Source organism: Lygodium microphyllum, chromosome 23, assembly GCF_053477565.2.
Source record: "Lygodium microphyllum isolate KBCC chromosome 23, Lygodium_microphyllum_v1.1.10, whole genome shotgun sequence".
Classification (NCBI taxonomy): domain Eukaryota; kingdom Viridiplantae; phylum Streptophyta; class Polypodiopsida; order Schizaeales; family Lygodiaceae; genus Lygodium; species Lygodium microphyllum.
In genome coordinates, this window is record NC_141157.1 from 33,898,574 (window position 1) to 33,912,927 (window position 14,354).

The following is a 14,354-nucleotide window of genomic DNA, read 5'->3' on the forward strand; positions in this document are numbered from 1 at the left end:
GCATCTCCATAGCCAATGAAAATACATTTGACACTTTTAGGATCCAGCTTATTGCATTTGTCCTTGGGCACATGGCAGAATGCCTCACATCCAAAGACACGCAAATGATCATAAGAGGGGGGCTTGCCTACCTATACCTCCTCTACAACCTGAAAGTCAATGCCATTGCTAGGCAGCCTGTTAATGAGATGCACTGCAGTAGTAACTGCCTCATCCCAAAAGTGCTGCGATAAGCCAACCTGGCTAAGCATGCTACGGACCCTTTCCTGAATGGTCCTATTCATGCGTTCAACCATACCATTCTAGGGAGGGGTGTAAGGGGCAACTAACGCTTAATACCCCGCTCATCACAAAACTGCTCAAAAGCATGTGATACATACTCACCCCCATTATCTGACCTTAGGCATTTTAGCCTTTTCGTAGATTGGTTCTCTGCCAATGCAAGCCAACGTTGAAATGTGTCTAAGACATCATATTTTCCCATGCACTCTGATTTTCATCTTCAACAACATTATGATGGACCTCTTCTGAGAGTGACAAAATAATGGTAGACTTGCATAGCTCATCAACTTCCATCCAAACATCATCATCCATATCCTCAGGTTTAACACCCTTGAAAGACAAGGGTTTAATTTGCAACTTCTGCACCAAAACGTGCCATATTTGGGACTTCCAATACCCATAGTTGGTATCATCCAACTTGGCAATGTTAAAGAGAGCTGTGTCTTTCAAATGACCAGCCATACTGTCCCAAATCAAAGCAAAAAAGCAAAATTGCATGTTGTTGTAATTAGCAGAAAATGCACTAAAACCACTGCTAAAACTAGCTGAAAGAGTGGATATCACCAAGAGAAGCACCTGTCCACCAAATATGACCAAGATAACATCAAATAGTAAGCATTACCCTCATAGAAGTGCTCAAAATCTGCAGATTTCAGCTTGCTGTAATAAATGACAGCAGTATGTAAAATTGTCCCAAAATGAAGCAATCACTGATACGTATGTCACTACAACTTCCAGGTAGCAAGATACATCCAACAGTGAGTGTCAAAGGTACCAAGAACTGTCAAACCAATAACCTGTCATGCAAGAGACATCTCATAGGTCTAGAAGTCATGCATGTAATGGATCTTGGGGTAAGAGAAGAGACCAAGCACAAGCACAACTGATAGAGCAAGAAGCTCAATACATAACCATCCAAGATGCATACAAAACTGACAAACCTGTGAGACAGAGATAGGTGCCGGCCCCAATAGGCATATCAAATCAGCCCCCTACAGACTAACTGCAGACATAAAGCTCTCAAGAGAGCAAATGCATGTAATTGTCTCACAAGTTCAAGCTCAAGTGTAAACAAGACTCTTTGTACATCTGAATATACCAAGAGACTCCCACTGGAAGTGAAGTTAGATGTAAAGAGAGCAAGCAACGCTCTAATACATCGAATACATAGCATTAGACATGCCAAATCCCAATATCGTACATCCGGAGCATAAATTCCAAGCTATCTCTGACCCATAAAGCATAAGCCTAAAAGCATTCAAAGAGTATGTAACTGACAACCAAATGTAATGCCCAGTAGATCCAAAATGCTCAAATACATGTGAAGACGAAGCTCCAAGTAACTGTCAAGCACAGGCAAACCAAGTGGCATCCATATCAAACCAAAGCATAAATGCAAGAAGCCTAAATGTCAAGTAGTGACAATAGGCATAAACCGGTCCAAAGCATGCCAACTGAAGCCAAATGCCAGTGATGGACGACCATGTCAGAGCCTAATCCAAGCTCAAAATCATTCCGGAACCAAGAAGAAGCATTTGACAACCTCCAAGTACATCAGTATGATCATTCAAACCTCCAGTAAGCACCCCGTATCCATGAACCAATGCATACACCAAGTAAATTAGCTTCAACCCACTGTATTGCAACAAGGAATTTACTATTAAATGAAGCTCAAATGGTGCTCAGATCTACTCCAAATCAGTCCCAAAGCATAGTCATAGCATCCCATAACATCCGGGCATCAATAGGTATCAAACGGGCAATGCCAAGAAGCATCAAACAATAAATGTCAAGTGCTGCCCTGTTTTGACAGTCCTGGGACTGTGTATACAGCAAGGGCTGAAGAGGGAAGCACTCGAATTGATCACTGGGAGCCAAGAACTAATGCTGGGGATTTAAACAATAATCAAGAAGGTTGCCAAGAGTGCCGGGAAGCTGAGGAAGAGCAGGGAAATGCTAGGAATAGGTCAGCTCAGCCCCCTAAAAATGTGCAAAAATTTGTGTTGGCTGTTCTTGGGGGCTCAGGGGTCTTCAACAATCCTCGGGGGCACTTGGCAATGTCAAAGGGACTCCAATGCAGCCCAGGAAGAAGCCGATGAAGGTCCAGAAGCTCGGGGAGGAGGCTGGAGATCAAAACATGCCTACAAATGAAGGTGCCATGGCTGCCATTGAAGCTTGGGTTGAAGGCGCCATGGCTGCCATGGAAGCTCGGGTTGAAGCTCTTCAAATCCAGGCTGAAGAGAATGCTGGGCAAGCTCCAATGCCTTTGCTCTGATACTAGTTGAAAGGGAAGTGGAACCCAGGAGGAAGAAGCTTAGCGGTGAGAGCTATGGCAGATGGAGAGCAAGAGCCAAGAGAGAGAGAGACTCAAAAGTGGGAACTCCAACAACCACAATGCGTGGTCGAGTCTTCCTTTATTCAAACTATCACTAAAAGAATAAAGAATAAGTGACTGTGATGGGCGCCCGCCACTTGCAGTGTGTAGTAGCGGGTACTATTAGTGTAGTAATACACGGGTGGCTAGACAGAGGGCCTTTACCCCCAACACTCCCCACGTGAAACAATCATGCACTCTGCAAAGACCATGCGACGAGTTCCCATGAATTGCGATATCCACCCGAATGTAAAAGCAGTCCCATTGCCCCTCAGACCAATGGATTATGGACTACTCTACTTGTCTGCTTTTTTGGAGTGCCATCCTCTTCTCCATAGCAAGTGTCGACTGCTACAAGTCTGCCTCTAGGCACGATAAGCATTTTATGGTAGTCCCCTCCGATATGGCTACCACGGCAAGCCATGCTAGCATGGAGGAAGCCTCCTGCAATGGCGGCCTCCAATTTACTCAAGCGGTAGAGGCCGTCATGATTGGTGGCCTGGTTGGTGATGGCAGGCGGCTTCAAGCTGCAATTCCAAGGCTCGCTCCGACTTGGGTGACTTGCTAGGTGGTCTTGCCTGGGTTCTCTCATAGTAGAATGCCTAGCCAGGAGGAGGGAGGAACACACGTCAAATAGTCCTTTAGCATCATTGGCATGTGAAGGCACTTGCACCTTGTGCTTTGGTCCTTAATTGTAGGTTCGCCCATAGGCATTGCCCATAGGCATGACTAGAATGCTTGGTCACTCAACACCCCGCACAAAGGTGACAAAATCAACATAGTAAGTTCTGCAACCACCACCACATGGTTTCACTGCACGTTTCAAACACCTTGTGGGAAGCCCCTCTAATTGGCAAGACCTGCACAACACCTGCAATGAATTTAAGGAGCCTCCCCACCCCCACCCCCCTTCCTTTGTACATACTGGCTGCTGCTTATTGTCACTCCCTTTCGACCATGCATGAGTAAAAGTTTTGGTATGATCCCATCCGAATGACATCAATGAGAATTCTAGAGAGATTGGATTCTCCCTTTCTAATGTATCACCATATTCTCACCAAGTTTGGCATCAAATCGAAGCTCGAATTTAAACAATGTGGTGTTGCCCCCCTAAACATAACTAACCTCACTTTCCATGTGAAGCACATAAAATGTACACATCGAATATGAAGAGCATACAATGCTAAAGATGGTGGTACATGCAACATCTTAGTCATGATTTTGACTCTTGAGAGTCTCACTGTGGATAGGAAACATAAGAGAGCCTGACTCTTGTAGCTACTATTCTATTTTATGAATTTTGTATATTTAAAATGTTTTGAGGTTCAAAATCATCATACTCGGACCATCTAAGATAAGTCACTTACTCTCACTAGTGCTTAGAGTGTCCCAACATAATAGTCCACACACAACTCACATTTTCCAAACATTAAGTAAAGTGTGTAAGAGAGAGAAATGAAGGGGATTCAAGCCCCTAAACATGTTTCTACAAAGGAGTTTACCTACAAAACCAGCTATAGAGAGATTTATGAGCTCAAGAACACATGTGCATACACACATGCACATGCACGTGCACACATACACATATTGTGTGTGTTTTGGGGACCAAACACCTCTCTAGAGGTGCCTATGCTTTTGATTACAAGGTGTGATTACAAATCTCCCCAATTTACTTTACACATTCCTAATGACAATAAGGACAACATGTACATCTATCTTACCTCTCCCTCTCTCACATATTCAACAAGTTATGCTCTTCAAATTTAAAGCCTTTGCTCTAATGTGGGAAATCCACCTAAGCAAACTTTTAGTTGAGTTAACATTTTTTAGACAAAAGATATAAACATTTAAAAGCTCCTTTTACTCTATCATTATGAATAACAAGTCATAAATCTCTCTCTATTCGATGAGTGTGCACCTATACATGAATAATAAGTCATAAATCTCTCTCTATCCAATGAGTGTGCACACATACACATGCTTGCACAAAGACACCTGCCTCCATGCTCTAAATTGTGCATGTTTTGGAGTAGCTGTGTTTGATCCATGGGTAAGGGATCAATCCTTTCACACAATATCAACCTACTATTCCACCACACAATGGGTGAACCTAAACTAGGCATGCATGTCTCATATATGCTATCCCTTCTCCAATCAAAGGGCAAAAGCTCAACCCTTTTGAGTTATAGCCTCCTATTCCTACACATGGTAAGTATATAAGTAACTATAAAGAGAGAGGATTCTCCCTTGGTCACGACAACACAACTATAAATATTAAGTTATGCACAATGTTAAAAATTGTTATTCTTTCATGAGTTTCCTTCCTCCTTGATGGTTTTAAGCTATTTCTCATGCATACACATGCACGTGGATTGTACATACACACACACATACCCCATTTCTATCCCATCCAAAACATATAGTGGAATAATTTCTTTTTATCAAGTAACCTAATATGAAAATTGCTAAGAAGATCATCACATTTCTACATCCAAAGTGTCCAAGCACAAATTTCATTTAACCAAGGCTCCATGAAAGTTAAGTTATCTCAAAGCATTGGTGTAAAGGAGACTGAGGATCTTAGAGGCTACTCCAAATATCTTGAGGTATTGGTGTAAATAAAATGAAGGATCTTCCCACCAAGGTCTTATAGCCTGATCAACTAAAGCTATGCATTTTTTGCAACAAAATTAGAGGTGACAAGATTGTATTGATGGGATTACACACCATAAGGATCCAAATGCTTCCAATGAGATTTGGAAATCCATGGTTCATATGGTCTTTCAATCGATGAAAAATTAAAAGCATAGCCTAGTGACTTTAGTGTACATCTTGTTTAATGGCTAATATTAGTAGGGATGATTTAGTGGCTTTAACAATATGTTTTTCTTTTTAACTAATGAGCCACTTTACAAGCCAAAAAAGGAAAATATTGTTATAACAATCAATCACATTACAATTAGGAAAAAGGGCATGAAAACATAGATTTAAACTTGAATGGGCATTTAAAAGTGTGACAATATATGCGATCCATCAATACCACCCCAATCCATATTGACTTGCCTCCTCACAACTGCCATGAGAACCTCTCTTGACTTGCCTTCCACACTCAAATACATGAACAGGTCAAGCTATGGTACCACAAGGTCCTAATTATGTTTGTTGGAATCAGGGTTACAAGAATAGACGAATACAACTTGGAGAAGAGGAGCTTGAGATCACACAACACAAAGTGTACCAATAGAGAAGATTTATGAGACTAAGGTTACCCTAAAGTATTTAGATATACATATAAGGTTGAGGGAAAAAAACATGCTAGAGAGGAAAAAAAGTGCTCAGGGCCAATCTTAAGTATAGTCAGTCACATCACTATCAAAATATAATGGTAAATCCCCCCAGGAGTGATGCAGTGAGCAAGAGCTAGCACTTATGTATAGGAAAGTGCCAAGTCCTATGGATTGTGATCAATCCACAAAGGGGAGTAAGCTCCAAGCTTTGTGAAAAGCTTGAACTTCTCATGAGGCAAAGCATTTGTTCAAAGATCTACAAGGTTGTCCTATGTTGGTACATAGGCCAAGCTAGTCTCTCCTATAGAGAGTCTCTCCCCGACATAACGATCATGTACCTTAATGTGCTTTAGTATGAGCATGGAGCATTGGGTTCTGTGCAACTACCAATGCTCTCTAGTTGTTGGTAAAGATAGTGGTGGAAAATGATCATTTAGTACCCATATTAGCCACTAGAAGACATTTGAGCCAAACAAACCCACCTACAATTGTGAAAGCTAACCTATACTCAAGTTTACAACTACTAGTGGCCATAATGGCCTACTTATTTCTCATCCATGATATGCATGAGCTTCCAAGCATGAAGCAAAAGCCACTTGTCAATAATGAGTGTTGTAACAACCAACCCAATCTAAATTCCAAAATGAAGGGAGAAGCTCGAGTGAGAGCATAAGCAAGCCAAAGTAAGGGAGGTGTGAGCTATGGTAGATGGAGCAAGAAAACAAGAGAGGGAGGCTCAAGATATGGAAACTCTAGCATTCACAATGTGCAACTAGCCTTTCCTTACTCAAATGTCACTGGAAGAGTAAAAAATGAAATGACAGTGATGGGTGCCTGCTACCTGTAGTATATAAGTGTGTGGGTACTATCATTGTAGTGAATACACAGGCGGTTAGGCACACACATCTTTATCCCCAATAACCTTCCACTTAAAGGAACCCCTTAGTGAGGAGTGAATAAGAAAAAAGTGACAAAGAAAAAATGTTCATAAAGTCCAACAAGATGAGAAAATGCATCATCTCATCCAATGCCCATCACCTTCTTAAGAAAGGTGAAATGCTCCATTGAGAAACTTTTAGTGAGTAGATCTACAAGATGTCAATTCAGATCTTGATAAGATCGATGGACTTGTCCTCAATGACCTCTTTCATAAAGTGGTAACGCACCTCACTGTGCTTTGTCTTTGCATGGAAGACTGGATTCTTGGCCAACTGAATAGCACTCATAGAATCCAAATGCAGTGTAGGGACCACATTAGTAATACCAAGGTCTACGACCAAATGGCCTAACCAGAGAGCCTCCTTGCAAGCTTAAGTGGTTACAATATAATCAACCTATGTAATAGATAGGGATGTGTATTTTTTCACCATGGATATCCAAGAAATAGCACCTTTTGCAAAGGTGAAGACATAACAAGAGGTGGACTTTCTATTGTCTACATAACCTACATAATCAATGCCAATGTACCCCATCACTCTTATATCTTGATCACCATAACGTATGCACATATTTGTAGTGCCTTTAAGGTATCTCAAGATGCCCTTTATAGCATCCCAATACTACCCACCAAGTGTAACCATATAGTATGCCACAACTCCCACCACTGCAAATGGTATGTCAAGATGAGTGGCTATTATTGCATACATCAAATTTCTCATTGCAGATGCATAAGGGATCTTGGCCATCTCAACCTTTTACTCATCAAATAGCAAACAATCAACCTGACTAACCTTCACATGAGAAAGTAAAGGATAGCCAATAAGATTAATGTCCTACATATGCAATCGCTCAAGGACATTTCGGATGTACTCCTTCTATGACAAGTAAAGGAGCCCCTTATAGCAATCGTGTGTGAGAGGCACATCCCAAGAATATGTGATACTTGTCTCATACTCTTCATCTCAAAGCTCTTCTTAAAGCTAACTTTTCAAGGCATCCATCTCATCAACATATCATCCACATAGAGTACCAAAATCATAAGGTTGCCAACATGGGCCTTCTTCGTGTATAAACATAGATCCATATCACTATGGGTATATCCCTATGAATGCATGAAAGCATTGAACTTGTGGTACTATTCTCTAGGTGACTGATTAAGGCCATAGAGTCTTTTTCTTAACTTGCACACTAGGTGTTTCCTACCTTTATCCTCAAAGCCCTTAGGTTGTTGCATATAAATCTTATCGTGCAAGTCCCCATATAAGAAAGGCATCTTGATATCCATCTGATAGATGCCCAAATCTAGCTATGCAACCAAAGCCAAAACCAAGTATAGGACATCCATTTTGACCATAGGAGAGAAGAATTCATCAAAGTCAACACCATGCTCATGCTTAAAACCCTTAGCAACCAATCTAGCCTTACACGAGCTTGGGTCATCCAAGGATACTCAACTTGTACACCCACTTGCATGGCAAAGTATGCTTTCCACTAGGCAAAGGAACCAAATTCCACGTATAATTTTTTTGCAGTGAGTCATACTCTGACTACATGGCTATTTCCCAAGAGTGACTATCACCTTTGCACATGGCCTCATCATAGGTAAGAGGTTCACTAGCATCTGTCACTATAACATAGTCCATGGAGGGCGCACACTGCTTAGGTTGATATCTATCTCTAGTAGATCATCTCAAAACAGGTTATGATTCCTATAGATCCTGTCTAACATCATGGTCCTGGGCCACTCGAGCATCAACTCCTACAAGCTATCTAGATGGTTGTATAGTAACTTGAGGATTCTCTTGAAATATCTCCATGCATATCTCAATGACCTACTCAAGGTGCTTATGCATTTTCTCCTCATGGAAAACAATATCATGGTTGTGGATGAACTTCCGAGTCTACACATCCCATAGGCAATATGCCATCTCACCTCCATCCCCATAACAAAAAAAGATACCTTTCACGAACTTAGGATCCAGGTTATTGCACTTGTCCTTGGGAACATGGCAAAAAGCTTCACAACCAAAGATACACAAATGAGCATATGATGGAGGTTTTCTAGACCATACCTCCTTAGCAACCTGATACTCAACAACAGTGCATGGGGATTGATTAATCAAGTACATGACAGTAGTCATACCATTCTAAGGTGGCGCATACGAGACGGTCAACTGATGCTTAATACCCCTCTCATCACAAAATTGCTCAAAGGCGTTAGATACATAACTTACTCCCATTGTCAAATCATAGGCATTTCATCCAATACCCAAATTGGTTCTCAACAAAAGCAATCCAATATTAAAACATAGCGAATACTTTTGATTTTTGCTTTATGGGATATACCTAGACCTTGGGTGAGTAATAATCAACTAAAGTACTAATACTTTGCACCACCTAATGATTCACAAGGCATAGGTCCACAAATTTCATAACAATGAACAAGAGCCAGAGACTCACATATGCGTGTAATGCTAGAATTCTTATGCAAACTACATGTTTGCCAACCATAAAGATAATGGTCACAATAATCAAAATATTTATAGTCAAGGGATGGAAGATACTACAAATAAGTAAGCATTTGCATTCCCTTTAATGGCATGTGTCCAAGGAGACGATGCTATAACAATACATGTGGTACTGCAACCACACTACTAAAACATGGTCAATAGACCCAAATATATGTAAAGGATAAAGAGTGCTAGACTTGGTACCTTGTGCCATGACAAGATTCTCACAGGTAACCTTCCATGAGGAATCCCTAAAGGATACAACATAACTTGCATCATCCAATTGTCTAGTAGAAAGTAGGCTTTTAGTTAAAGTTGAAACATGGTGTATTTCATGCAAAATAAACATATTGCTTGAAGCAAACTATAGCTGGATATCTCCAATACCAAAAATATCCAATGCCAAATTTGAAAGATCCTTTTGTGCTACAATAGGAGTGGAACCACTCTCGATGAGGGGTAACATGAAATGAAGCCCCTAAATCAAATAGCTAACATTGAGCATAGTGGACTCAATCAATTGTGAAACATCAAGAGAAGAAGGTGCAAGTATATAATCAAAATTAGTATGCATGACATTAATCTCTTCAATCTTGATGATGGACTTGCTAGAAACAATGATGCAATCATCATTCTTTTCCTGCACTTTGTCCTTTTCCTTTTCCTTGTGCTTGTCATCACACATGTTGCATTGTGGCTGAATATGAACTTGCTTCCCACAATAAGGACAAGTTGATGTAGACTTACATCCACAAAACTTATTGTGGTACTATCCATGTGATTGAGAATGAGACTTCTAAGAGTCTCTCCCATGGCAGTCATTACTGTGATACTATCCACATGATTGAACGAGACTTCTAAGAGTCTTTCCCATGGTGGTCATTAATGCTTTTACCATTATTACCTCTAGCTGTCAAAGCATGAGAGGTGTAGAAAGCATCTACATTCTTTATGTTAACCTCTTCATTCAATAATTCACCCTCTACATCCCACAATTTCAACCCATCAATAGGCATGTCCCTTGTGAAGACAAGTAGCTAAAAATAGAATGAAACTCATTTAAGTGGGCGAACATGGAAGTCCCCTCCTTCATACAAAAGTCCATGAGTTACTTCAACCAATATATCTAAGAGGTAGGGCTCTACTTATCATAGATATTATAAATCTTATCCCATAACACCCATGTAGTTTTCCCTCCAAAGATAATATATAGAAAACCTGCTTAGAGAGTGACAAAATTATTATAGATTTACATTACTCATCCAATTCAGTCCAATCCTTTATATCAAAGTGTTCGGACTTTATGCCCTCATATCTCAATGGCTTAATCTTAAAAAAATTTGCACCAAAATTTGCCATATTTGTGCATTCCAATAGTTTCAGTTAGTGCCATCTAGTTTGTCAATGTTAAAAATAGCAATGGCATTTGATCCACTAGCCACAAATGTAATAAATGAAAGAACAATCCAAGACAAATAGGCTAATGTAGATGATAGCAAAACATGTCAAAATTGAGACCAAGATAGTGTCTAAACATATAAAATCAACAAAGAGTAGGGATGTCCAATAACTGCTTGTAAATGATAGTCAAGTAAAAGCATCTTCCCTCATAGATGATGCATAAACATGCAATTACAACATGATAAAATTTATTATGGTAGTAAAACCAAATCAAGGTGTGAGCAATCAACTGATAAAATCCAATCTACAACTGCCAAGTATATAATGTAAGAAGCAAGGTAGCTATTAGCAATAGCAATCACTAAGCATTCAATTGATATCGAGAACTGTCAACTCAATGTGTTAGAGAAGGATAAATTCAATAGGTATAATTGTCATGCATATAAGTCTCAAAGATAATGAAAGAGAACTACCACATATATAACTCACTGAGCAAGTGTAAAGAAGCTCAATACATCGCTAAGTAGGATGAACACATCACTAACAACACACTAACAGAGAGGTGCCAAGTCAAAGCATGAATCAAATCAGCCCATTGACAAACAAGTAACTACATCAAATAAGCATCAGGAGAGCATGTATGTAGCTCAATTAGGCCCATTGTCTCAATGAAAGAAGCTCAACTACATAAACCCAAAGCTTTGCTCAAATGCAAAATATCCAAGTAGCTCAAGTGACTCCCATTGGAACAAAATAGAATGCCAAATGAGCAATGCAAGCTCAAAATATCGCATACATGGCCATCTATCATAGAGCCATGAGCATAATATTAGAGTAAATCTTCAAGCCCAAAATACATCTATCATAGAGCCATGAGCATAACATCAGAGCAAATCTTCAAGCCCATAATGTCAATGTCAAAAGTAACTAAAGCATAAAACTAAAGTGCCAAAGCATCAAATGTGACTCAAAGTGGAGCCTCAAATATCACCATAGACATGTTCAAGTCCATTCATTTGCTCCAAGTAGTTATATAGGCATATGTCATACTCGAGAAGCTTGTAAGCCTCATAACACATAAGTCTTTTAAGTTAAATACTTGTTGCCCACTATGTGTACAACAAAGAACCACACTTCAAACTAAGCAAAGCAAGATCAAACCTATCCAAGAAGCATCTCGAGACATGTACCAAGCACCCAATATCAATACATAGGTGTATGAGCATTAGTGGAGCTCAAACAATGAAGTAATGGTTGTCCTTGTTTGTATTACATCAAATTGTCCTGAATGTACAAACAATGGTCGAGGTATACACTTACAAAGGTTGCTCCAATGGGTACCAAACAATGTCGAGAGAGGTGCCAAAGCTTTGTCAAATGCCACATGAGCTATAAGAGCTACTAATGCTTGTAGGAGGACTAGGGACAAGAGGCTAAAAACATGTGCAAATCATGCTAAATATGCTTATGTGTCTATTGGTCTTACTACTCCTCATTGAGCCATGGGCAATGGTAAACAGAGTGTATCTGACCCTTGGTGTATACACACTAGGTGTGTATACACACATACAGTTCATAAATAACTTCAAAGTTACTCTTCATGCTAACTTGCATGTATCATGGCCAAAATCAAACCATATGTCTCATGGGTGTGTCCCCTCCTTGCCTTGTGTGTGTGTGTGTGTGTGTGTGTGTGTGTGTGTGTGTGTGTGTGTGTGTGTGTGTGTGTGTGTGTGTGTGTGTGTGTGTGTGTGTGTGTGTGTGTGTGTGTGTGTGTGTGTGTGTGTGTGTGTGTGTGTGTGTGTGTGTGTGTGTGTGTGTGTGTGTGTGTGTGTGTGTGTGTGTGTGTGTGTGTGAAAAATCACAAGAAATCAAAATTCTAGAGATTAGGCAATCATATGAGCAAGAATTCACTGGAATTTTCAGATTAAAATGTACCATTATGCATGTTTCAATCGTGATAAAGATCAAAGTTGGAATCAAGCTAAAGGGCTGAATTATCCATCTTTTCATGATAGAGACACAATCAACAATGAATAGGTATTCAATTTTCAGCATAAGTGGACTGGATTTATCAATCAAGCAAAGAGGACATACCCAATTCAACCCCTCCATTAGCAATTGGCTAAGCCTCAACAATTGGAATTGGAGAGATTAAAAATGAGTAGATGATACCTTGTTGATGCTTGAAGTTGATGTAGATTGCTGAAATAGATAAGATGCCTTTAAGACATTTGATGGGAGCCCCATATAAGTCTTCCATTTACTAAGAATTCACTTGTAAGTCTTCAAGAAGCTTCAAGAATGCCAATCTTGATCCATACTTGCCTATGTTGACTAAAGAATGGCCAAATATCCATGAATTTGATCCAATGTCTTCAACTAGAACTGAATAACAATTCAACACTTCAAGAGATGCTTCAATTCTTGATGAAGATCAACCCAAAGCTTCAAAAGATGCCTCACTCCTTGTTTAGATAAAAAATCCAAGTGTAATCCATAGCTGCCCAAGTATTCAAAAAGGAAGAAATACTATGAATCAATGTCTATTGTTCCAATGTTGGAGCAATCTTGATGTAATCATGACCCTTGGATCAATGGGTGGGAACAAGCGGCAACAAGACTCATACCTTGGGAAGAAGAGGGTTGAATTGCCATGGAACCTTCAAGCTAAAGCTTTGTCTCTGGTTGAAGTGAATGATGGGGAAGCTCTCCAAACCAATGCCCTAATACCAATTGAAGAGAGATGCCAGAGTGAGAGCATGAGCAAGCAGAAGCAACAGAGGTGTGAGCTATGGCGGATGGAGCAAGAGAGAGAAACTCAAGATGTGGGAACTCCAATAGCCACAATGTGTGACTAGCCTTCCCTTATTCAAATGCTACTAAAATAATAAATAATGAATTTTTAGTGATGGCCGCCCACCACCTACAATGTATAAGTGTGCAGTTATTGTCACTATAGTGAATACATGGGTGATTAGGCATAGACACATTTACTCCCAACACAAAAAGCATCTAAATCTAGTGGGAATGATCCCCCCTTAGGATACAATGGCCCAAGGTTTTGAGTATCATTCAAGTAACAAAAGATATACTTCTCTACCTACCAAAGCATCTAAATCTAGTGGGAATGATCCCCCCTTAGGATACAATAGCCCAAAGTTTCGAGTATCATTCAAGTAACAAAAGATATACTTCTCTACCTACCAAAGTGCCTAGGTTATGCATAAACCTATTCGTGTGTAAGACTAGAAACTAAACGTTAGGCCTCATAATGCATACATAAATCAAGCATCCAATATCTTGTTGATAGAGAAGACATCAAAGTAGTCTCTAACAACATGAATGCTCAACTTCAAACCTCTCCTTGTAGGAGTAGCAATAGGCTTGCAATCCTCAAGACCAAATCTTTGCACTAATGTCTTGACATACTTTGTTTGACACAAACCAATACCTCCATTACATTGCTTGAACTGAATGTCCAAATAATGATTTAGCATGCCTAAAGCTGGCATGCCAAAAGCTAAATTCTACTCAACCTTAAAAATAGCAATATGTGTC